Genomic DNA, 26,710 nt, shown 5'->3' on the forward strand with positions numbered 1-26,710 from the left:
TTGGCGCTTCCTTAAAAAGCTAGAAATAGAACTGCCATACGATCCAGCAACCCCACTCCTTGGAATATATCCTAGAGAAATAAGAGCCCTCGCACGAATAGATATATGCACACTCATGTTCATTGCAGCACTGTTTATAAAAGCAAAAAATGGAAACAACCTAGGTGCCTATCAAGGGATGAATGGATAAACACATTGTTATATTCACACGCTGGAATACTACGCAACGATAAAGAACAACGATGAGTCCATGAAGCATCTCAGAACATGGAGGAATCTGGAAGGCATTATGCTGAGTGAAATTAGCCAGTCGCAAAAGGACGAACATTGTATGAGACCACTATTACAAGAACTCAAGAAAAGGTTTAAACACAGAAAACATTCTTTGACAGTTACAAGGGTGGGGAGGGAGAGAGAGCAGTATTCGTTAACTAGATAGTAGAAAAAAATTATTTTAGGTGAAGGGAAGGACAATACACAATACTGGGGAAGTGAGCACAACTGAACTAACCAAAAGCTTATAAGTATCCTGAATACAACCAAACATTTCAAGGGACAGAGAAGCAGAGGTGGGGGTCTGGGGACTATGGTTTCAGGGGACATCTAGGTCAATTGGCATAACAAACCTTATTAAGAAAATGTTCTGCATCTGGGTATCTGGGATCTTAAACGCTAGCAAGCGGCCATCTAAGATGCATCAATTGGCCTCAGCCTACCTGGAGCAAAAGAGAATGCAGGACACCAAAGACACAGGGAAAATATGAGCCCAGAGACAGAAAGGACCACATAAAGTAGAGACTCCATCAGCCTGAGAACAGAAGAACTAGATGGTGCCTGGCTACAACCAATGACTTCCCTGACAGGGAACACAGCAGAGAGTCCCTGATGGAGCAGGAGAAAACTGAGGTGCAGAACTCAAATTCTAGTAAAAAGACCAGACTTAATGATCTGACTGAGACTGGAGTGACCCCAGAGGACATGGCCCCTGGACTGTCTGTTAGCCCAAAACTAAAACCATTCCTGAAGATTAGACTGGCCTATAAGACATAAAATGATACTGCTGAGAAGTGTGCTTCTTAGCCTCAAGTAGAACCATGAGACTAAGTGGGCAGCTCCTGTATGGAGTCTAGGCGAGAAGGCAGAGGGGGACAGGAGCTGGTTGAATGGACATGGGAAACACAGGCTGGAAAGGAGGAGTATGTTGTCACATTATAGGGAGAGCAACTAGGGTCACATAACATTGTGTGTGTAAGTTTTTGTATGAGAAACTGACTTGCATTATAAACTTTTACTTAAATCACAATTAAAAAAAAAAACAAACCCATGCTGTCAAATCAATTCTGACTCATGGCAACCCCATGTGTTATAGAGTAGGACTGTTTCATAGGGTTTTCCTGGCTGTAATCTTTATGGAGGCAGATTTCCATGCCTTTCTCCTGTGGCACTGCTAGGTGGGTTTTTTAACCACAAACCTTTAGGTTAATAGGTGAGCACTATACAGTTATTATATAGGAAACCCTGGTGGCGTAGTGGCTAAGTGCTATGGCTGCTAACCAAAGGGTTGGCATTTTGAATCCCCCAGGTGCTCCTTGGAAACTCTAGGGGGCTGTTCTACTCTGTCCTATAGGGTCGCTATGAGTCGGAATCGACTCGACGGCACTGGGTTATACAGTTATTAAACTCAGGAAATTTAGCATTGATATAATGTGATTATAAATATATAGTTCATATTCAACTTCCTTCAATTGCTCCGATAATGTCCTTTATACAAACCCAAATATATTACCCTGATGCAGGATCCAGTCCAGAATCACACATTTAGCTACCATGTGTCTTTGATCTTCTTTTATCTAGAATAGCTCCTAGCTTTTCATTGTTTTTTCACGGCATTTGTATTTTTGAAGAATACAAGCCAGTTGCTTGGTATACTGTTCCTCAATTTGGATTTGCTTAATTGCTTCCTCATGATTACATATAGGTTAAACATTCCTGTCAGAAATACTTTATAAGTCCTGCTCATTCTGTATGTGTCAGCCTCTCCCTTTGTTGGCTAAATTAAATTTGATCGCTTATGGTTATGGTTATGGTGGTATCCACCAGAATTATCTGTGGTAGAAGTGTCTTTTACTTCCTTTTTAATTAAGAAGTGATCTGTGGGGAGATAATTTTATACTGTGTAAATACGTTGTTTTCCAAGAAGCTCTCTCCCAATGATTTTGTTATTGTTTGTTGCCATGGAGTCAGCTGTGACTCATGGTAACCTTATGTATAAACAGAAGGATATGTGGTGTGGTGGCCTTGTGCCATCTTCATGATCATTGGTATATTTGAGTCCACTGCCATGGCTATTGTGTCAATCTATCTCATTGAGGGTTTCCCTCTTAATTTTCCACACATGATATCTGTCTATCTAGTAGTGCTATAACAGAAATACCAAGCTGGATGGCTTTAACAAAGAGAGATTTATTCTCTCACAGTTTAGGAGGCTAGAAGTCCTAATTCAGGGTGCCAGCTCCGGGGGAAGGCCTTCTCTCTGTGTCAGCACCGGGGGAATGTCCTTGTTTCCTTTCAACATCTGCAGGCCCAGTGTTCCTTGGAGATACCAATGTGTCTTGGCATCAATCATCCCCTGGGTCTAAGAGATCTCAGCGCAGGGACACTGGTCCAAAGGACGTGGTCTGCTCCTGGGTCTTCTTTTTTGGTGGGAGGAGGTCCCCCATCTCTTTTTCTCTTGCTTGCTTGTTTAATCTCTTTCATTCCCAAAAGAGATTGACTCAAGAGACAACCTACACTAATCCTGTCTCATTAACGGAATGAAGACAACCCATTCCCAAATGTGATTATAACCATAGGCACAGAGGCTAGAATTTATAACACATATTTTTTGGGAGGAACACAATTCAATCCATAACAATGTCCTTTTCTAGCAACTGGCCTTTCCTGATGACATGTCCAAAGTAAACAAGCCAAAGTCTCGCCATCCTCACTTCTAAGCAGCATTCTCGTTGTATTTCTTCTAAGACTAATTTGTTTGTTTTCCTAGCAGTCCGTGGTATATTCAATATTTTTCACCAACACCACAATTCAAATCCATCAATTCTTCTTCTGTCTTCCTTTTTTATTGTCCAGTTTTCACATGCACATGAGACGATTGAAAATACCATAGCTTGGGGTCAGATGCACTTTAGCCAACAAAGTGACATCTTTGCTTTTTAAAACTTTAGAGGTTTTTTGCAGCAGATTTGCCCAATGCAATATGACACTTGATTTCTTGACTGCTGATTCTATGGATGTTGATTGTTGATCCAAGCAGGACGAGATCATTGACAACTTCAATTTTTTCTCTACCAATGATTTTAGCATCCATTAATAGTCTTGCCTGATGCAGTTATTGCCAAGTTAGTCCTAAGATGGTGGCTTTTCTAGCCTCCTCAGGGTTATTTTCATCTCTGGGGTCCACAGTTTAAGATGAATTCAGACTAGTGTGCTGAAGCCGGCTCTAATTGTGTGCATCTTTTCCCAGACTCACATTCAATGATGTCACATTGGTAGCTTGAAATCAGCCATAGTGGGAGTATTTACACATCAGAAATTGGCAATTGCTACAAATAGAGCTTTTTTTTTTTTTTTGTGGAGAACCAGTTGTTAAATGTTTACCAGCATACCATTGAATGTAGACAAGCTGAACCACATTCAAAGAAGAGTGGTTTTGGTGGTGAAGGGACTTGAAAGCTTAAGGAAATAGGAGCTAAGTCTGAAAAAAGACCTCTCAGAAGAAACATGAAAGCTGTTTTCAAATATTTAAAAGGCTGCATTGTGGGGAATCCTCGTGTTAGGAGGTAACTCCTTAATGCACCCACCCTCCCTCCCACTTGGCACTCCAGCCATGCATAACTCCTTGAAGGAATCATACATCTCCCACCTCCAGCCTTCATGTAAAAAAAAAAACCCGTTGCCGTCGAGTCGATTCCGACTCATAACGACCCTATAGGACAGAGTAGAACTGCCCAGTACGGTTTCCAAGGAGCGCCTGGTGGATTCGGACTGCCGACCTTTTGTTAGCAGCGGTAGCTCTTAACCACTACGCTACCAGGGTTTCCAGCCTTCATGTAGAGGAGTTGAAATGGCAGGGGATGGAGTGGATCACAGAGAGGGGGCAGGTCACCTTGAGAAGGTGAAGGGATGCTTCTTCCTCTGATCCTAGAAGAAACAAGGTGGATGCAGAGATACTGTGAGGTATAGAGATTGAGTTCATGCTAAAGGGGTTTCAGATTCTTGGTAAAGTGGGTGCAGATTTACTTCTGAAAATGAGAGGGACAAAACAGGCTTGGGAGTTAAGGAGCATGAAAACAGTTTTGAATAGCAGCCAAGGGGATTTTTCCAGCGTACCAACCTACTCAAAGCAGTCCAACTTCAGGTATATTCAAACAGCATGAGAATGGGCCAAGTCAGCACAGTTACTACGTGGTCCAAGAGTTAAAGCAAGGGAAGTAGGTGGATGCAAGAATCCAGGGTTTATCATTGATGAACATAGAAGTAGGTAAACTCCCACAGAGGCCTAGGGTATTTGAAAGTAGCACGGAATCCAGGCACAAAGGTGATTCAGGCATAGCCAGGGAGAAGCGAATGGAAAGGGTCAAGTTTCCGGGATCAACCTGTCCATTGAAGACAACAGACAGGTTTCCTTATGGTGAGAGAGCTGACAGGTTTAGTAGTGCTACTGAAAAGAGGGAAGAGAATGTTTGGAATCTCTTTGGGTAAGTACCAGGTGATTCTCAGGTCCTAGGGGTAGCAGTACTGGGGAGTCGTGGAGTGAAGAATGTAAAGAGTTATGTGTTCAGGTTTTCATGGGGAGAAGGCAGGATAAAGGTGTGTGGAACACTCTCTAATTTAGATTTGGAAGACTGAGCCTAAAGGCTTGGTTGTCACTCTCTAGGGGTGGAAAAACCATTTATTCTCACTTACTTCAGTTCTTCATCTAATATAAATAGAAATTAAATGCTGGTCAAGAGTACAAAATTAGATAACATACAAAACAGTGCTTTGTAAAATGAAGGTACTGGTACTTTGTAAAATGAATATATTAGGTCCCTGGGTGGTGCAAACAGTTTGCTCTTGGTTACCAACCAAAAGGTTGGTGGTTTGAACTCACTCAGCAGTGCTGCCAAAGAAAGGCCTGGTGATATGCTTCCATAAAGATAATAGCCAAGAAAACACTATGGAGCTCAGTTCTACTCTATAATACACGGGATCACCATGAGTTGGAATTTACTCAATGGCAACGGATTTGTTATTTGGGGGCGTGGCAGAATTACATCTGTTTGATGTAACTTGTCGAGACATTTGATTGGAGATGAGGAAATAGAAACCAGTAAAGAAAGGGAAGTCTTGTCCAGAGTGGAGGGTGTACATAGGAAGGATGGTAATAATAATACCAATAGTTTGAATTTGAATAGGACTCTGCAGTACTATTTTTGTGAAGTTTTCTTCCCACATATTTGATTCCCTCAAATGAGACAACATCTGCATAAAACACATAGCCTAGTGCGTGGCCCATAGTAAGTGCTCAATTCGGTTCACTCTTTAATTCTCACAGCAACTCCATGAGGTAGATGTTGTCAATGCCATTTTTGGATGAAAAGGAGATGGGCTCAGAAAGACTAAATCCCTTGTCCAAGAGTAAGTAACTAGTTAAGTGTTGGTCTGAACTTGAACCCAAGCCTTTGGATTCCAAGTTCAATATTTCTTCCTTTCTAACCATTATGTCTAAGGACCCATCCAACTCTCAAAGTCTATGAAATTCTAAAATCCACTTTTTTATATATAGTCTTTTGCACTTCATACAAAGCTGTCAGTTTTTGAAAAATTATAGACATGAGATGCATACAGTTTTTTTTATTATTATTACAAGATGTTAAAAGCTGTCATTAAAATGTTTCCCTTTTGTAGAAAAGGCTCTGAATCTACATAAAACCATATTGTGATTGATGATTGTAACTGACACGATTTCATGTGACTCTTTTGCAATACTAAGGATATCCAACCAACTTAATAATGTAAAATACTCTGGGGACCAATTAATCCTGCAAAGTAACGCTTAGTTTTAGCTTAAATGTTTTTAATTGGAGAAACTCTGCCTTTTTGGGTGGAGATGCCTTTTGCTTTATTGTCCGTGATGATTTACGTGGACAGACGGATAGATGGACAGAAGGATGAATAAATTGATAGGTGGATGCATGGGTGAGTGGATATCTAATACTGGTTTTCTTGGCAGCAGGTAATATAGTAGAAAGAGACATGAGCTAGGTTTCTAGAAATATGAGTTGTAGCCCTGGTTCTACCACCAGTTATCTAGGGGACTTTGGACGTTTCATATCATCTTTCTCAGCCTTCATTTCCTTGCCTGAAAGTGAGGAGTAAATGATTGTTAAGGTGATTTTCAGCTCAGCGTCTGTGATCTTACTGTACCGTGAGTCCCTTCCTGAGAGCAGGGAGGGATGTGAGAAGTTTGACATGTGATCTCCAAACCTCATGTTCTGAGAGAAGAAACCCAATAAATGCCTAGATTCCTGGCAAGTCTGGCCCAGATTCCTTACATGCTTAGTAGCGAGAATAATTTCCAACCTCCTTAAAGTACTTTATGATGGGCTCAACAAGTGAAGAAAGATGGATCTGAGAAAATCAGCCAAGGGCAAGGGCTCACGCTGCTCCAAACAAAAGCTGCATGAAAACCCTGGGGGAGCATTTCGAGCTGTTTGAAAATAGACACTTATGGAACAAACTGTCCAAAAAGATAGAAACAGAAACAATGCTCGCCTCCTGTGCTGATTTCAGTTTGCAGCCTCATGTGGTTCAGGCCAAAAGGCAGACTGGAGAGGCATAGGAGGGGTCCTTTAACTCAGCCTCAGTAGGGCTCCTGCCAGAGGGGTAGAGTGATTGTGCACTGTGGTAGAGCAGAAAGAGAGTCAGGTAGTCTGGGCCTTAAATTCTGGATTTGCCTTTTATTAGTAGTGTTATTTTGAGCGAGCCCTTCAATCTCCCTAAACTTCAGCTATCTAGAAAACTGGACATATGAACAATTACCCACAGGATCACACAAGATAAAATACACGACAGTATTCAGGCCACTGTCTAGCCCTAGGCAAAAAATACAGTTGCCTTCGACCCTGACTCATGGCGACCCCATGTGTGTCAGAGTAGAGCTGTGCTCCATGGGGTTTTCAACGGTAGATTTTTCAAAAGTAGATCACCAGGCCTTTCTTCCTTGGTACCTCTGAGTGGACTCTAATCTCCAAACTTCCAGTTGACAGCTAAGTGTATTAATCACTTGTAGCACCCAAGGACTCCTGTCCCTGAGTAACCAAACCAGACCCATTGCTGTCTAGTCTGACTCAAAATAGAGTAGAACTGCCCCATACGGTTTCCAAGACTGTAAATCTTTACAAAAGCAGTCTGCCACATCTTTCTCCTGTGGAACGGCTGAGGGGTTCAAACTGCTGACCTTTTGGTTAGCAGCCAAGTACTTTACCCACTACGCCACCAGGGTGCCTCTTGGCACTGAATAACTGAAAACCAAACCCAGTGCCGTCGAGTCAATTATGACTCATAGCGACATAAAAAAAAAATTTTTTTTAGCGACATAGGTACCCATTAATATTACTTTCCTTTCGACTTTCATCCAGTTAAGTGAATAGACCATTGATTCGTTGTCCCATCTATACCTCTGTCTCGCCGTGTGATTTGGCCAAAAGGCTTCTTTTATCTAGGCCTCCATTTCCTTACCTGTGAAATAAAGGTCATCCAAATGATCATCAAGGTACCCCTCAGCTCTGACGTTGCTACTTTCTTGTCTGATTCCTGCTGAAAGGAGCAGCGCACATGGGGGGCTGAAAGACCAGGGACAGAGAGGGTCATGGGAGAAAGCAGAACACATTCACCAACTTGGAAGTTGAAACCCTGATGCTGGACTGAGATACCGGTGTCCGCATCTTGTGAGCAAGACCCCAGCTCTGACACAGGGGCCCGCACTGAGCCCTCTTTCACGCACACGTGGTTCATCTCCACAGTGTCCAACCATGGGCCCAGACTTTGGCCAGACAGGGATAAGGGGCATGGAATTTGAGGTGGTGGAGAACAAAACGTCCCTGCTCCAACACATAAATTTAAAACTCTCATTGATGTGAGTGTCTTGCTTGCTGATCAGACACGCCAAGTTTCTCCATAACATGTAACTCTGAGGACTGCTATAACAATTAAAAGATCCTGGCTTGTATCAGATATTCCATATACGGTAAAGTTCCTAGCACAGTGCCTGGAACAAGAAATGCTGAATAAATGGAGGTTTCCTCTATCTATTAGTTATTTAAAACCAAACCAAACCTGTTGCCGTGGAGTCTATTCCAACTCAGTGACCCTAAAGGACAGAACAGAACTGCCCCATGTGGTTTCCAAGGAGCGCCTGGTGGATTCAAACTGCCAACCCCTTGGTTAGCAGCCATAGCGTTTAACCACTATGCCACCAAGATTTCCAAAAAGAGAAGAGGCTCTCGGCAAGGGGCAAAAAAGCCTACAGCACCTGGTATTCCCAGGCAGCCTCCCATCCAAGTACGAACCAGGCCCAACCCTGCTTAGCTTCCGAGATCAGCGGAGATTAGGAGCGATCAGGGTGGTGTGGCCGCAGATTAATTTTTTAATTTATTTATTAAATTAAATTAAATAACTATTTAGGACCCAGTTATTATGGGATGGAAAACCTGGTGGTGTAGTGGTTAAAGAGTTTGGCTGCTAACCAAAAGGTCTGCAGTTTGAATCCACCAGGCGCTCCTTGGAAACCCTTTGGGGCAGTTCTACTCTGTCCTATAGGGCCGCTGTGAGTCGGAATCCACTGAGGGCAACAAGTTTGGGCTTAATTATTATGTAAACAAAGGATATTTCTACATTGTGTTAAAATTATCTCATGTCTTTTCTTACTAAGGTAAAGCCACCTATTTGTGATTCTGAAAACATATAAATGGTCAAATTGCCAGCTTATTGGTGAAATGACATTCCAGAAGAGAGTTGCTGCCTGATGATGGGGACACTTCATTTATATAAAAGAGTTTATATAACCCAGCAAGTTAGGGCTTTTTTCTTTTCTTCTTCACTTTTTTAAAAATTGTGATAAATATATAGGTAACAAAACATTTGCCATTCTGCCAATCTTCACCTGTACAGTTCAGTGACATTAATTATGTTCATTGTGTTGCTCAACCATCACTGTTAACTGTTCCCGAATATTTCTATCACCCTTAACAGAAGCTTGGTGTCCCTTAAGCATTGTGCCTTTCTTTCCCCCTCCCTCCTGCCCCTGGTAATCATTAATAAACTTTGATCTCTACACACTTGCCTATTTTAAAATGAAAATAGCTGGAGATAAACTCTTAGCTCCAAAAGAGCAGTACTTAAACCCATATTTAATGAAAAATGGCTTCATTACAGGTTGGGGGGCTTTATTATATATCAATGGGGGCTCCAGCTTAAATGCCAAAGGATGCCCGGGAAAGGCAGTGAGTACCATGGGGCAAGTCACTTTTCTCTACATGAGACTCTGCTTTCCACGTATAGTTTGAGAACAGGGTCTAAATTTGTGAGGAGAGGTTTTATTTCTTTATAGCTATACTCAATCAGTAGGTCCGTAAGGCCCACTTTTTAGGTATAACTGCAAGAAAGCACCAACAACCCCATTAAAGCATGGAGAGGATTCCCCACAGGAGATTTTTAAGTTTCTAAACGGAAAAGTCAAAGCCAAGAGTGCATTACCCATGGACAAAAATGATCCTAATAAGCACTTGGTCCTCAGAGGAGTACCAGTCAAACTGGCCCTGTGAGACCTCAGATTGGCCAAAGCTTTAGGCTCTTCTGATTCTGCTGGGCCAGCATTACTGAAGGACAAGAGTAAGGTTTGGAAGCTGGCATCCACCTTTCCCATCCATTCCAACTTCCTTCCATTTAATCTCCAGTAGAGGCCCTCACAAACCATTTATTGTGTTTTTTAAAGTATATCAATACATAGAATGTTTTTTAGGTCTGCCTCTCTCTGGATGATCAATCCAGGCTAGGCAAGATGATTTCAGACATACCCTGGGATAATTGTAAGCAGTAATATTATTTCAAATCCTGGTTATAACAGCATACCATTGTGTGTGCATTGTGTGCATTGTGTGCGTGTGTGTGTGTGTGATTATTTTTCACCATGATGCATGATGTGAAATCAAGGGGACAGTGTGGTGGAGAGACTCCGGGGTTGGGATTAGGACACCTGGCTCCCAACTCAGGCTTCACCCTTTCTTAACCATAAGAGCTTAGAAAATGTACTTAATTTCTCTGAGCTTCAGCTCCTTCCTCTTTAAAATAGCAATAATAAAGCCTACTTCACAGAATAATTCTGAGGATTAAGTGACAGATGTATGTGGAGTGTCTGAGATATAGATAGGAATTCGATATGATATTAGCTGGTGTCTAATCTAGTGATCTCTTTCACAGTCTGATTGTAAATGCAGAATACCATCTTTGTCCTTTTTATGAAAGTTCATGCCCATTAAGATCATTTTGACTTTGTCATCTACAGCATTAGCTACTCTTCCCAGCTTTGCATCTGCTGTCAGTCATCAGTAAGCATATTGACTCAACCGGGGCTAAGTTTTTTATCTCACCAGGCACCACATCACTCAGCAGTACTGAAGCCTTCCTTTTCTTCAACCTCTGATTCCAAGAGGTCACCAATTGCAGTCAGTTTTATTTCTTTATCGTGTCTTATGTTTGTCCCTCTTTCTCCATCCTAACGGCTATGGCCAATCTACATAGACTACTGAAGATGTTCTAATTATACTAATACTCAGCTTCTTTAAATGATCTTGATGTTGAGTTTTGCTTTTTTTCCTCAATGAACATTTTAAAAAACATTAGAACAGAAAAGCTTTTGAAACAAAGTTCTAGATAGTTTCTTTTTTTGTGTTTTTCTCTCTAAGTAAGTTATAAATGTTTTGATAGAAGAGCTTGTATTTTACGCTCTTTGTATTAACCTCAGTCCAGTGGCATATAATGATTGGTATCTCACATAACTGTATTGTATAGTTTAAATGCATAAATGAACAAAAGAATATCCTAAATTTGAACTTATTTGTAGTCTCTTGGGACAATGGGAAATCAGGATGTAGGTAAGCAAAGAGCAAAAGGAAAGATGAGAAGAGAGCTGAATTATAGGTGGTGAGGGAAGGAGAGATGTTTTCTGTCTTAGCCTGGGGTTTCCACAGAAATCAGAGCCCAAGCAAGTGCTTGGTAGTTTATTGTGACAAGTGAACCCAGGAAATAGGAGTGGGGCTGGGGAAAGTGAAACCAGGCAAGAGGAAAAGCAGATATAAAGATGTGTCATTGAGTTGGTCTCTGCTGCGGGTCACTGGGACTCAATCCTGCTAGGACCTTCTAGGGGCTGTGTGTAAGAGCCTCAGCATTGCCTGTCTGGGGAGAACATTTGTCTACCAGCTCCTGTCCCCAGGGGTCAAAGTTCTCCCAAGGGTAAAAGTCTTGCATATATGAGTCCTAGGCAGCTCCCTCTGGTGTATCACGAGAAGTCACAGAAGCCAGAAGGGCACAAAACAAGACATTGCCAGTACTGGTGAAATGAGGTGCTGCCTGCTTACAGCTGCTTGAAGCTGGTTGTTGTGGCAATGGCTGGGGTAAAAGGTGAGTTGAGAGCATGGGAGGCAGGGCCCAAGAGCAGTCCCATACCTCTCCTCCAGTCCTAGCCAATCTATTTTTAAATAGAGATGAGGATACTATTCTGCCTTGGTAACATTCTCCATTTTCAATTATTCATTTATTCACTTGACAACAATTTATTGACCACCTATCAGATTGGTTCTTTGTTAGGCACTCCTGTTGTTGGCCACCATCGAGTTGGCCCCAGACTCATGGTGACCCCCTGAACAATAAAACAAAATGCTGCCTGGTCCTGTGCTATCCCCATGATCGGTTGCAAACTGAACTGTTGTGATCCATATGGCTTTCACTGGCTGATTTTCAGAAGTAGATTGCTATGTTAGTCCAAATGGCAAGTCTCTAATTTCATTTGTGAATTCACAAATAATTTGTTTCTTATTAGGTTTATGTGCTCCATCAAAACTTTGGGTTTCTTGACATTGCTGGTAATGATTTCAGATACTCTAGTGTCCAAAACAGCAATCCTGAGAATAATCTTAACAGTAGCCTTTTGATTTATAATTCATCCTGGATTCCATGTTCATATTAATCGCAGTAAGTTATCAGAGACTCCATCCGCCTGGGCCACTAATAGGGAACACTTATGCCAGGAGCACAGCAACTCTAGTCACACTTCTGGAGAAAGTAATAAACATCTTGATGGGGTTTTTCTTTCTTTGAGGTTATGCCAGGCTATCCTAATAGGTATATCTGTCACTGTCAGCTGGCCGCTGTACAGCGTGTGTTCCATGCATCCTCCAATTTGCAGTTTCTGCTCAGCATCTGTGCCAGAGACAGTGTCTATTTGTAGATGATGGACATCTGGGTTGCAGCCAACCCACCATTCCAGTGGACAGGCAGTCCTCATCCTTTGCCTAATTTGTGGAATCCTGCCTATAAGACCTAGAATTGGCTTCTTGTCACCTTTACTTTTTCACTTAGAGTCTTGTCAGTCTCTGAACTCATAAAGGCAACAGCAGGTTGCAGGCAATTTGGGATACCAAACCTATACAGCCAAAATTTTGTGGATCTGGGAGCCATTGCTAGAAGAGTCAAAAGCACAAATCAGCTGTGCAAAGACAGTCTGCCTGGCCCTTTTCTCCAAGGGGTCTCCTGCTGCTCTGAGCTGTACCTGAAAGCTCCTCCTTCTCCCGTTTATGTGTGGGGCTGGTTGGGCCACAGGCATAAAGGAAAATTCAGTCACCAGCCTGTAAATATTTATCCTGGGCATCCCGCTGAGCTAGAAATGAGTGTATGTGGTACTTAAAAAAAGTAAGCTCTCCAAAAGCTTACTGATACTGCTGCCCTCCTCTCTGGGCCCAAAATGAATGTCCCCCAATACTTCCCCTCCCCCAGCTCCTTCATTTCCCTTGCCTCAGCCCTTCCCCATGCCCAAATGCAGCCCAGAGCAGTCAGTATTTGAACAAACCAACCTGCCCCTACCCTCCCCATCTAGTAAAAACAGGTGTGGCCACTGGCCTGATTCTAGAATCCAGACGTGTCAGCACTGGCCCAGGGCACTTGGGTCTCTACCTGAGTCTCCTATACTGCCAGCCAGTCCTGGGGTGACACCCAGCACCCTCCAACTCTCAGCTTTCCCTGTTCCTTTGAGCCTCCAGCCTCAGGACTGGCCTTCTGCTTTGGTGCTTTTCCCCTAACTTGCTCTTGCCAGCTCTTCTCCAAGAGACTAGTAGGCTCTAGAGTCCTGCTCCCAGACCCAGCCTAGTGGCTGAGTTGCTCACACCCTGCACATGGTCCTGCTGGCTTGCTCAAGATCTGCCCTGCCCGGAAGCTCTGCTGCTGGCCTTAGACCACCCACTGAGACCGCATTCTCTTCTCTTGGTCAACCTTGATCTATCATTTCTAATCAGCACTGAATGGCCTGATTTGGGGCATTGTGTTTCCTCACTTTAATGGCTCTTGTTTCCTGCCCAGTCCTGTTCCTTGGAACCAAAGAGAACTCCAAGCTTTGGATACACAAGTTTCAAGATATAGGCAGTCCCTGGGTTATGAATATCCAACTTACAGACAACTCGTACTTACCCTTTAATATTATGTAAATTTTCCCTCACTTTGATACTATTGAACAAACCTCTACTCCCAATGAATTCTTCATCACAATCACCTTCACTTGCTGCACGTGCAGCTTTTAAATCATTGAAAAGGCTTGAAGCCTTCTTGCACTAAAGGCTAAATAAGAACTGTAAGCTCTTGTTCTGACTTAGGAATTCGACTCAAAGGCAGAGCTAGAACAGATCTCATTCATAACCGGGGGACTGCCTGTATACGAAAGGAGAGGTTATTTTATTTAAAACCCTTCCTTCACCTTGCACATTCAATTCCTTGAACTACAAGTACCTATTGGAGATAAGGGTCTCTGCTAATTGAAAAAGAAAAATGAATAAGGTGCCTACCCTTCAGGGGTTCTTATGGTAATGGAAAGGCTGATGGGCGTAATTACCTCTGGCACTGCATTTTATGGTGACTACAGGGCTTCAGACTGCTTCTTCCCAGTTCAGTTACGGCCAAGGAAGTGAAACCGGAACAGGCCCAAATTTTTAAAATTTGGGTCAACTGGAATGATAACTAGAATGGGAAAAATTACAGGTCAAAGCCCTGCTAGAAACCTCATCTCCCTCTTAGAAAACAAGGGCAGCATACATGTTGTATAGAAACCAAATCTCTTGCATGCTGGATTTTGAGCAGAGTCGGAAACAGTGGTGCCCTACTCAAAAGTGGCAGTCCACCTCGCTGCTTTGACTGTGTGTTGCTCTCCACAGTCCTGCCAGTAAAGAGTGTAATCCATCAGACTCCTGAAAGGGTTCGCTAGCCTCTTCTGAGTCTCCCACTTCAGGGCTTCGACAGTAATTTTTTTCTTTTTTGAATTGACATCTGTTTTCTTTTTCTTTTTTTAATTGTGATTTAGGTGAAAGTTTACACAGAAAATTAGTTTCTCATTCAACAGTTAATATACAAATTGTTTGGTGACACTGGTTGTCAACACTTTCCCCTTATCCACCCCAGGTTCCCTGTTTCCATTTGTACAGTTTTCCTGTCCCTCCCTGCCTTCTCATCTTTGCTTTTGGACTGGTGTGCTCATTAGTCTCATATACATGATTGAACTATGAAGCATGTCCCTCATGTGTGTTATTGTTGGCCCTATATACCTGTGTAATATTTGGCTGAAGGGTGAACCTCTAGAATGACTTCAGTACTGAGTTAAAAAGAGTATCCGGGGCCATACTCTTCGGGTTACTTCAGTCTCTGTCAGATCAGCAAGCCTGTTATTTTTTTTCTTTTGGTGAATGTTAATTTTGTTCTACATTTTTCTCCAGCTCTGTCCAGAACTCTCTATTGTGATCCCTGCCAGAGCAGTCGTCAATCTGTAATTTTTCCCATTCCAGTTATCGTTTTAGATCACCCAAATTGTAAAAATTTGATCTGTTTTGCATTGTCAGCCATGACTGAACCAGTTCAAACCAGTTCAAAGCCCTGGGTGACTGTTAGTATACTAGAGACAAAAGCTTCGAGTTGGGGGGTGGGGCCACAATGGCAGAATAGACAGACACTTCCAGCGAGCCCTCTTACAACAAAGACCCAAAAAAACAAGTGAAATGAGTATATTTATGACAAGCTAGGAACCCTGAACATCAAAGGCAAGGTTAGAAAACAAGATGAGGGGCAAAGGGAGGAAGAGATAATTCAGAAGCAGAGAGGAGTTACCAGACCTCAATCACTGGGAGCATGCAGGCACCATTCTCCAGAGCAGCTGCAGTGGGCTGGTACTAGCTTTCGGCCGCAGTTTCCTCAGGGAGAAGCAGCCAGCCTCAGAGCCTATTCACACCTCCAGAACCAGAGAAGAATGGAGCTGTCAGCAAAAGCTAAGTACTTGAGTATATTTTACCACGCCCACCCCCCTAAGCAGGCTTCAGCAACTGTTCATTTCCCTGGGCCTGAGATAGGCCCTGTTGAGCCCCTAGAGCCATCCTCCAGGCCCCAGAGAAGGAATAAATTTGCAATTGGGGGAAAAGATAATCTGCCAGCTCCACTAACCAGGGGACCTCAGGACAGAAGCGGCTCCTCTCCAGGCATAAACAGTTCAGGAACTTTGAGTACCTTTCCCCTCTGCATGGACCTGTGTGGGCCTACTTCAGGAGAATAAGCCCTTGTTTGCAGACTACAACTGTTCCAGCTGTGTGGCGGAGAGGTGGGTGCTTGAGGTTTGACACCACTTTGCCTATTAAACGGGGTCCTCACCTACCCACATCAGGGGACTAAGGACTGGTGGCTCCACTCAGGTCACCCAGCCACCTGTGACAGGAGTACAGGTACCTCCCAGTCCTTACAACCAAAAACATTGGGTGCCCAAGGTCCGTCTGCAGAACCCACCCACCTGTACACTCTGGGGAACAGGGACACGCTTTCCTCAGAGACACGTTGGGGAAGATTCTCAGCCCCCTGCCTTGTTCAGAGCGTGACCCCCTGCTGCAACCAGATACTGGTACCTACACCAATCACCCCTGCCCCTCTAAGACTGTAGGACAGAGCCTGTACCACACACTTGATGATCAGCTACCTGGACACCTAAGCTGAATTCATACAAGAAAAGTGAATGGACTTCTAGACTGATATACCTGATAACAGCTCTAGCCATCTGGTGACAGGATGTCAGAGCTCCAAAGGGAAAAATAATCAAGCTAGCTCACTCAAGCAACCCATTTGGGCATATAAAAACGAAACAAAGCAAGAAGCTATGATAGAGTAAGCAAACATAAAATAAACTAATACAATAACTTATAGATGGCTCGGAGACAACAGTCAATATCAAGTCACATAAAGAAACAGAGCATGATCGCCTCAACAAGCTCTCAGAACAAAGAATCAAGGGATCTCCTAGATGAAAGTACCCTCCTGCAATTACTGGATGCGGAATACAAAATATTAATATACAGAACCCTTCAAGACATCAGGAAGGAAATCAGGCAATATGCACAACAAGCCAAGGAACACATAGATAAAGCAGTTGAAGAAATTAAAAAAGTTATTAGTGAACATAAATAAAAATTTAATAAGGTGGAAAAATCCATAGACAGACAGCAATAAAAAATTCAGAAGATTAACAATAAAATTACAGAATTAGACAACTCAATAGAAAGTCAGAGGAGCAGAATTGAGGAAGTGGAAGGCAGAATTTGTGAACTTGAAGATAAAGCACTTGGCACCAATATATTTGAGGAAAAATCAGATAAAAGAATTTTTTAAAAAATGAATAAACCTTAAGAATCATGTGGGACTCTATCAAGAGAAATAACCTACAAGTAATTGGAGTTCCAGAACAGGGAGGGATAACAGAAAATACAGATAGAATTGTTGAAGTTTTTTTTTTTTTTTTTAAATAACTTTTATTAAGCTTCAAGTGAACGTTTACAAATCCAATCAGTCTGTCACATATAAGTTTACATACATCTCACTCCCTACTCCCACTTGCTCTCCCCCTCTTGAGTCAGCCCTTTCAGTCTCTCCTTTCTTGACAATTTTGCTGGCTTCCCTCTCTCTCTATCCTCCCATCCCCCCTCCAGACAAGAGTTGCCAACACAATCTCGAGTGTCCACCTGATATCATTAGCTCACTCTTCATCAGTGTCTCTCTCCCACCCGCTAACCAGTCCCTTTCATTTCTGATGAGTTGTCTTCGGGGATGGTTCCTGTCCTGTGTCAACTGAAGGTCTGGGGAGCATGGCCGTCGGGATTCCTCCAGTCTCAGTCAGACCATTAAGTTTGGTCTTTTTATGAGAATTTGGGGTCTGTATCCCACTGATCTCCTGCTCCCTCAGGGGTCCTCTGCTGTGCTCCCTGTCAGGGCAGTCATGGATTGTGGCCAGGCACCAACTAGTTCTTCTGGTCTCAGGATGATGTAGGTCTCTGGTTGATGTGGCCCTTTCTGTCTCTTGGGCTCTTAGTTGTCGTGTGGCCTTGGTGTTCTTCATTTTCCTTTGCTCCAGGTGGGTTGAGACCAATTGCTGCATCTTAGATGGCCGCTTGTTAGCATTTAAGACCCCAGACGCCACATTTCAAAGTGGGATGCAGAATGATTTCATAATAGAATTATTTTGCCAATTGACTTAGAAGTCCCCGAAAACCATGTTCCCCAGACCCCCGCACTTGCTCCGCTGACCTTTGAAGCATTCATTTTATCCCGGAAACTTCTTTGCTTTTGGTCCAGTCCAATTGAGCTGACCTTCCATGTATTGAGTGTTGTCTTTCCCTTCACCTAAAGCAGTTCTTATCTACTGATTAATCAATAAAAAACCCTCTCCCACCCTCCCTCCCTCCCCCCCTTGTAACCACAAAAGTATGTGTTCTTCTCAGGTTTACTATTTCTCACGATCTTATAATAGTGGTCTTATACAATATTTGTCCTTTTGCCTCTGACTAATTTCGCTCAGCATAATGCCTTCCAGGTTCATCCATGTTATGAAATGTTTCACAGATTCGTCACTGTTCTTTATCGATGCGTAGTATTCCATTGTGTGAATATACCACAATTTATTTACCCATTCATCCATAGATGGACACCTTGGTTGCTTCCAACTTTTTGCTATTGTAAACAGAGCTGCAATAAACATGGGTGTGCATATATCTGTTTGTATGAAGGCTCTTCTATCTCTAGGGTATATTCCTAGGAGTGGGATTTCTGGGTTGTATGGTAGTTCTATTTCTAACTGTTTAAGATAACGCCAGATGGATTTCCAAAGTGGTTGTACCATTTTACATTCCCACCAGCAGTGTATGAGAGTTCCAATCTCTCCGCAGCCTCTCCAACATTTATTTTGTGTTTTTTGGATTAATGCCAGCCTTGCTGGTGTGAGGTGGAATCTCATCGTAGTTTTAATTTGCATTTCTCTAATGGCTAATGATCGAGAGCATTTTCTCATGTATCTGTTGGCTGCCTGAATATCTTCTTTAGTGAAATGTGTGTTCATATCCTTCGCCCACTTCTTGATTGGGTTGTTTGTCTCTTTGTGGTTGAGTTTTGACAGAATCATGTAGATTTTAGAGATCAGGCGCTGGTCGGAGATGTCATAGCTGAAAATTCTTTCCCAGTCTGTAGGTGGTCTTTTTACTCTTTTGGAGAAGTCTTTAGATGAGCATAGGTGTTTGATTTTTAGGAGCTCCCAGTTATCGGGTTTCTCTTCATCATTTCTGGTAATGTTTTGTATTCTGTTTATACCTTGTATTAGGGCTCCTAGGGTTGTCCCAATTTTTTCTTCCATGATCTTTATCGTTTTAGTCTTTATGTTTAGGTCTTTGATCCACTTGGAGTTAGTTTTTGTGCATGGTGTGAGGTATGGGTCCTGTTTCATTTTTTTGCAAATGGATATCCAGTTATGCCAGCAGCATTTGTTAAAAAGGCTATCTTTTCCCCAGTTAATTGACACTGGTCCTTTGTCAAATATCAGCTGCTCATACGTGGATGGATCTATGTCTGGGTTCTCAATTCTGTTCCATTGGTCTATGTGTCTGTTGTACCAATACCAGGCTGTTTTGACTACTGTGGCTGTATAGTAGGTTCTGAAGTCAGGTAGGGTGAGGCCTCCCACTTTCTTCTTCTTTTTCAGTAGTGCTTTGCTTATCCGGGGCTTCTTTGCCTTCCATATGAAATTGGTGATTTGTTTCTCTATCCCCTTAAAATATGACATTGGAATTTGGATCGGAAGTGCGTTAAATGTATAGATGGCTTTTGGTAGAATAGACATTTTTACTATGTTAAGTCTTCCTATCCATGAGCAGGGTATGTTTTTCCACTTAAGTATGTCCTTTTGAATTTCTTGTAGTAGAGCTTTGTAGTTTTCTTTGTATAGGTCTTTTACATCCTTGGTAAGATTTATTCCTAAGTATCTTATCTTCTTGGGGGCTACTGTGAATGGTATTGATTTGGTTATTTCCTCTTCGGTGTTCTTTTTGTTGATGTAGAGGAATCCAAGTGATTTTTGTATGTTTATTTTATAACCTGAGACTCTGCCAAACTCTTCTATTAGTTTCAGTAGTTTTCTGGAGGATTCCCTAGGGTTTTCTGTGTATATAATCATGTCATCTGCAAATAGTGATAACTTTACTTCCTCCTTGCCAATCCGGATACTCTTTATTTCTTTGTCTAGCCTAATTGCCCTGGCTAGGACTTCTAGCACAATGTTGAATAAGAGCGGTGATAAAGGGCATCCTTGTCTGGTTCCCGTTCTCAAGGGAAATGCTTTCAGGTTCTCTCCATTTAGAGTGATATTGGCTGTTGGCTTTGCATAGATGCCCTTTATTATGTTGAGGAATTTTCCTTCAATTCCTATTTTGCTAAGAGTTTTTATCATAAATGGGTGTTGGACTTTGTCAAATGCCTTTTCTGCATCAATTGATAAGATCATGTGGTTTTTGCCTTTTGTTTTATTTATGTGATGGATTACATTAATGGTTTTTCTGATATTAAACCAGCCTTGCATACCTGGTATAAATCCCACTTGATCATGGTGAATTATTTTTTTGATGTGTTGTTGGATTCTATTGGCTAGAATTTTGTTGAGGATTTTTGCATCAATGTTCATGAGGGATATAGGTCTATAATTTTCTTTTTTTGTAATGTCTTTACCTGGTTTTGGTATCAGGGAGATGGTGGCTTCATAGAATGAGTTGGGTAGTATTCCGTCATTTTCTATGCTTTGGAATACCTTTAGTAGTAGTGGTGTTAACTCTTCTCTGAAAGTTTGGTAGAACTCTGCAGTGAAGCCGTCCGGGCCAGGGCTTTTTTTGTTGGGAGTTTTTTGATTACCGTTTCAATCTCTTTTTTTGTTATGGGTCTATTTAGTTGTTCTACTTCTGAATGTGTTAGTTTAGGTAGGTAGTGTTTTTCCAGGAATTCATCCATTTCTTCTAGGTTTTCAAATTTGTTAGAGTACAATTTTCCATAATAATCTGAAATGATTCTTTTAATTTCATTTGGTTCTGTTGTGATGTGGTCCTTCTCATTTCTTATTCGGGTTATTTGTTTCCTTTCCTGTATTTCTTTAGTCAGTCTAGCCAATGGTTTATCAATTTTGTTAATTTTTTCAAAGAACCAGCTTTTGGCTTTGTTAATTCTTTCAATTGTTTTTCTGTTCTCTAATTCATTTAGTTCAGCTCTAATTTTTATTATTTGTTTTCTTCTGGTGCCTGATGGGTTCTTTTGTTGCTCACTTTCTATTTGTTCAAGTTGTAGGGACAGTTCTCTGCTTTTGGCTCTTTCTTCTTTTTGTATGTGTGCATTTATTGATATAAATTGGCCTCTGAGCACTGCTTTTGCTGTGTCCCAGAGGTTTTGATAGGAAGTATTTTCATTCTCGTTGCTTTCTATGAATTTCCTTATTCCCTCCTTGATGTCTTCTATAACCCAGTCTTTTTTCAGGAGGGTATTGTTCATTTTCCAAGTATTTGATTTCTTTTCCCTAGTTTTTCTGTTATTGATCTCTAGTTTTATTGCCTTGTGGTCTGAGAAGATGCTTTGTAATATTTCGATGTTTTGGACTTTGCAAAGGTTTGTTTTATGACCTAATATGTGGTCTATTCTAGAGAATGTTCCATGTGTGCTAGAAAAAAAAGTATATTTTGCAGCAGTTGGGTGGAGAGTTCTGTATAAGTCAATGAGGTCAAGTTGGTTGATTGTTGTAATTAGATCTTCCGTGTCTCTGTTGAGCTTCTTACTGGATGTCCTGTCCTTCTCCGAAAGTGGTGTGTTGAAGTCTCCTACTATAATTGTGGAGGTATCTATCTCGCTTTTCAATTCTGTTAAAATTTGATTTATGTATCTTGCAGCCCTGTCATTGGGTGCATAAATATTTAATATGGTTATGTCTTCCTGATCAATTGTCCCTTTTATCATTATATAGTGTCCTTCTTTATCCTTTGTGGTGGATTTAAGTCTAAAGTCTATTTTGTCAGAAATTAACATTGCTACTCCTCTTCTTTTTTGCTTATTGTTTGCTTGATATACTTTTTTCCATCCTTTGAGTTTTAGTTTGTTTGTGTCTCTAAGTCTAAGGTGTGTCTCTTGTAGGCAGCATATAGATGGATCGTGTTTCTTTATCCTGTCTGTGACTCTCTGTCTCTTTATTGGTGCATTTAGTCCATTTACATTCAGGGTAATTATAGATAAATAAGTTTTTAGTGCTGTCATTTTGATGCCTTTTTATGTGTGTTGTTGACAATTTCATTTTTCCACATACTTTTTTGTGCTGAGGCGTTTTTCTTAGTAAATTGTGAGATCCTCATTTTTATAGTGTTTGACTTTATGTTAGTTGAGTCGTTACGTTTTTCTTGGTTTTTATCTTGAGTTATAGAGTTGATATACCTTTTTGAGGTTACCTTATTATTTACCCCTATTTTTCTAAGTAAAAACCTAACTTGTATTGTTCTATATCGCCTTGTATCACTCTCCATATGGCAGTTCAGTGCCTCCTGTATTTAGTCCCTCTTTTTGATTATTGTGATCTTTTACCTATTGACTTCCATGATTCCCTGTTATGTGTATTTATTTTTTTTTTAATTAATCTTAATTTGTTTGTTTTTGTGATTTCCCTATTTGAGTTGATATCAGGACGTTCTGTTTTGTGACCTTGTGTTGTGCTGATATCTGATATTATTGGTTCTCTGACCAAACAATATCCTTTAGTATTTCTTGTAGCTTTGGTTTGGTTTTTGCAAATTCTCTAAACTTGTGTTTGTCTGTAAATATCTTAATTTCGCCTTCATATTTCAGAGAGAGTTTTGCTGGATATATGATCCTTGGCTGGCAGTTTTTCTCCTTCAGTATTCTGTATATGTCGTCCCATTCCCTTCTTGCCTGCATGGTTTCCGCTGAGTAGTCACAACATATTCTTATTGATTCTCCCTTGAAGGAAACTTTTCTTTTCTCCCTGGCTGCTTTTAAAATTTTCTGTTTATCTTTGGTTTTGGTGAGTTTGATGATAATATGTCTTGGTGTTTTTCTTTTTGGATCAATCTTAAATGGGGTTCGATGAGCATCTTGGATAGATATCCTTTCGTCTTTCATGATGTCAGGGAAGTTTTGTGTCAGGAGTTCTTCAACTATTTTCTCTGTGTTTTCTGTCCCCCCTCCCTGTTCTGGGACTCCAATCACCCGCAGGTTATCCTTCTTGATAGTGTCCCACATAATTCTTAGGGTTTCTTCATTTTTTTAAATTCTTTTATCTGATTTTTTTTCAGCTATGTTGGAGTTGATTCCCTGGTCCTCCAGATGTCCCAGTCTGCATTCTAATTGCTCGAGTCTGCTCCTCTGACTTCCTAGTGCGTTGTCTAATTCTGTTATTTTATTGTTAATCTTTTGGATTTCTACATGTTGTCTCTCTATGGATTCTTGCAACTTATTAATTTTTCCAGTATGTTCTTGAATAATCTTTTTGAGTTCTTCAACAGTTTTATCAGTGTGTTCTTTGGCTTTTTCTGCAGTTATCCTAATTTCATTTGTGATATCATTAAGCATTCTGTAAAGTAGTTTTTTATATTCTGTATCTGATAATTCCAAGATTGTATCTTCATTTGGGAAAGATTTTGATTCTTTTGTTTGGGGTGTTGGAGAAGCTGTCATGGTCTGCTTCTTTAAGTGGTTTGATATGGATTGTTGTCTCCGAGCCATCACTGGGAAACTAGTTTTTCCAGAAAATCCACTAAAAAAAAAATGCAGTCAGATCCCTATCAGAGTTCTCCCTCTGGCTCAGGCTATTCAGATGTTAATGAAGCCACCTGGGGAGGGTGGGGGAGGGAACAGAGAGATAGGAGAGTAGCACCTCAGAATATAGCCAGAGTTGCTTGTCTTGCTTTTAATGACTATTATATCTGAGATTCCCACGGGCGCGTCGCCTATGTGTGCTGGCTGTGTGGAGATTGCCCCCGGGGGCTCTGGCCCGCTGGAGTCACAGTCAGATCCTCCGCTTCCAGCCCCATGCCCAGCGTCAAGGCTCCCCTACTGGGATGGTGCACTCTCGACTCCAAAATCAGTCGCTGCCTCCCGGGGACTTCTTGTCCCTCCAGCCATGTGGCCGTACCGCCTCCGAGAACCAGTTGGGCCTCCTCCCGGGGTTAGTTCAGATGGGTGGAGCAGGTCCCCGTGCTTGTGCCGTGACCAAGTGTCCCGGCTGGGACGCTGTTCTCCCCGCTCCAATACCAGTCGCTGCCTCCCGGGGACTTCTCCTACCGGCTGCGTCCCACGCCGCCCGCGCGACCCAGCTGGGCCCCTTCCCGGGGTTAGTTCAGGGGGGTGGAGCAACTCTCCGTGTTTATGCCGTACCTGCGTCCAGTCCAAATCCCTGCAGGACGGTTCCCCTGCTCGGACGTTGCTCTTTCTGCTCCAAGACCAGTCACTGCCTCCCGGGGACTTCTCCTACCGGCTGCGTCCCACGCCGCCTGTGGAACCGGCTGGTCCCCCTCCCGGGGTTAGTTCAGGGGGGTGGAGCAGCTCTCTGTGCTTGTGCCGTACCTGACTGGTACGCTGGCTCCAGGCTCTGGAAACAATCGCTGCTTCCCCATATTAGTTCGTTCTCCGTCTCTAAATCTGTGTTTGTTGTTCAGGGTTCGTAGATTGTTATGTATGTGATCGATTCACTTGTTTTTCCGTGTCTTTGTTGTAAGAGGGATCCGAGGTAGCGTCTGCCTAGTCCGCCATCTTGGCTCCGCCTCTCGAATTGTTGAAGTTTTGTTGTCAGAAAACTTCCCTGATATCGTGAAAGATGAGAAGATATCTATCCAAGATGCTCATCAAACTCCACGTAAGGTAGATTTTAAAAGAAAGTCACCAAGACATATTATAATCAAACTTGCCAAATCCAAAGATAAAGAGAGAATTTTAAGAGCAGCTAGGGCTAAATGAAAAGCCACCTAAAAAGGACAGTCGATAAGAATAAGCTCAGACTACTAGGCAGAAACTATGCAGGCAAGAAGGCAATGGGATGACTTATATAAAAAACTGAAGGAAAAAAATTCCTAGCCAAGAATCATATATCCTGCAAAACTGTCACTCAAATATGAAGGTGAAATTAGTACATTTCCTGATAAACAGAAGTTTGGGGAATTCATAAAAACCAAACCAAAAGTACAAGAAATACTAAAGGGAGTTGTTTGGTTAGAAAATCAATAATATCAGGTTATCAACCCAAGACTAGAACACTGGGCAGGGCAATCAGAATTCAACCCAGACAGGGAAATCACAAAAATAAGCCAAGATGAAAAAAACACTCAAAACAAGGAAACAGCGATGTTATTATGTAATAGAAGACAACTTTAAAACAATAAAGAGAGATTTCTTAAAAAAAAATTTTTTTTTTTTTTTTTAAGAAGTGTAGTCATAGATCTTTTGTATGGAGGGGAAGACAAGGCGATACAAAGAAATAAAAGTTAGGTTTAAATTTAGAAAAAAATAGGGATAAATATTAAAGTAACCACAAAGGAGATAAACTATCCTACACATCAAAATAAAATACAAGAAAAAAATAGAGGCTCAGCAGAAGCAAAATCAACAGCAATGAATATGAGGAAAAGACAATATATAAAGATAATCTACTCAGCACAAAAAATTAAGTGAGAACAAGAAACTGTCAACAACACACAAAAAAAGACTTCAAAATGATAGCATTAAATTCATACTCATCCATAATTACAACAAATGTAAATGGACTAAATTGCAACAATAAAGAGACAGAAAGTGGCAGAATGGATTAAAAAACAAGATCCGTCTATATGCTGCCTACAAGATACATACCTTAGACTTAAAGACGCAAACAAACTAAAACTCAAAGGATGGAAAAAATATATTAAGCAAACAACAATCAAAAAAAGAGCAGGAGTGGCAATATTAATTTCTGACAAAATAGACTTTAAAGTTAAATCCATTATAAAGGATAAGGAAGGACACTATATAATGATTCAAGGGACAATATACCAGGAGAATATAACCATATTAAATATTTATGCACCCAATGACAGGGCTGCAAGATACATAAAACAAACTCTATCAGCATTGAAAAGTGAGATAGACAACTCCACAATAATAGTAGGAGACTTCAACAAACCACTTTTGGTGAAGATCAAGACATCCAGAAAGAAGCTCAATAAAGACAAGGAAGATGTAAATGCCACAATCAACCAACTTGACCTCATAGACATACACAGAACACACCACCCAAAAGCAGCCAAGTATACGTTCTTTTCTAGTGCACATGGAACGTTCTCTAGAATAGATCACATATTAAGTCATACACCAAGCCTTAGCAGAATCCAAAATATTGAAATATTACAAAGCATCTTCTCTGTCCGTACGGTCATAAAAGTAGAAATCAATAACAGAAAAAGCAGGGAAAAGAAATCTGACACTTGGAAACTGAACAATACCCTGCTCAAAAAAGACTGGATTATACAAGACATTAAAGGATGGAATAAAGAAATTAATAGACTCTAATGAGAATGAAAACTCTTCCTATCAGAACCATTGGGACACAGTGAAAGCAGTGCTCAGAGGCCACTTTATATAAAAAAATGCACACATCCAAAAAGAAGAAAGGGCCAAAATCAAAGAATTATCCCTATAACTTGAGCGAATAGAAAGAGAGCAACAAATGAAACCCACAGGCACCAGAAAAAAACAACTAATAATAACTAGAGCAGAACTAAATGAAATAGAAAATAGAAAAACAATTGGAAGAATTAACAAGACCAAAAGCTGGTTCTTTGAAAAGATCAACAAAATTGATAAACCATTGGCCAAACGACAAGAGAAAAAGAGGAAAGGAAGCAAATAACCCAAATAAGAAATGAGATGGGCGATATTACAAGAGACCCAACTGAAATTAAAAGAATCATATCAGATTACTATGAAAAATTGTACTCTAACAAATTTGAAAACCTAGGAGAAATGGATGAATTTCTAGAAACACACTACCTAC

General features: G+C 41.3%; 1 protein-coding gene and 1 pseudogene across 2 annotated transcripts in view; one reads left to right on the forward strand and one right to left on the reverse strand.

Moving 5' to 3' along the window:
• Positions 1–26,710, forward strand: part of SCARA5 (scavenger receptor class A member 5) — a 183,875-nt gene that overhangs the window by 71,002 nt on the left and 86,163 nt on the right. The window lies entirely within an intron of this gene.
• LOC111751310 (5S ribosomal RNA) lies at positions 8,564–8,682 on the reverse strand (annotated as a pseudogene).

The sequence above is a fragment of the Loxodonta africana genome, chromosome 19 (genome assembly GCF_030014295.1).
Source record: "Loxodonta africana isolate mLoxAfr1 chromosome 19, mLoxAfr1.hap2, whole genome shotgun sequence".
In the NCBI taxonomy this organism is placed as follows: Eukaryota; Metazoa; Chordata; class Mammalia; order Proboscidea; family Elephantidae; genus Loxodonta; species Loxodonta africana.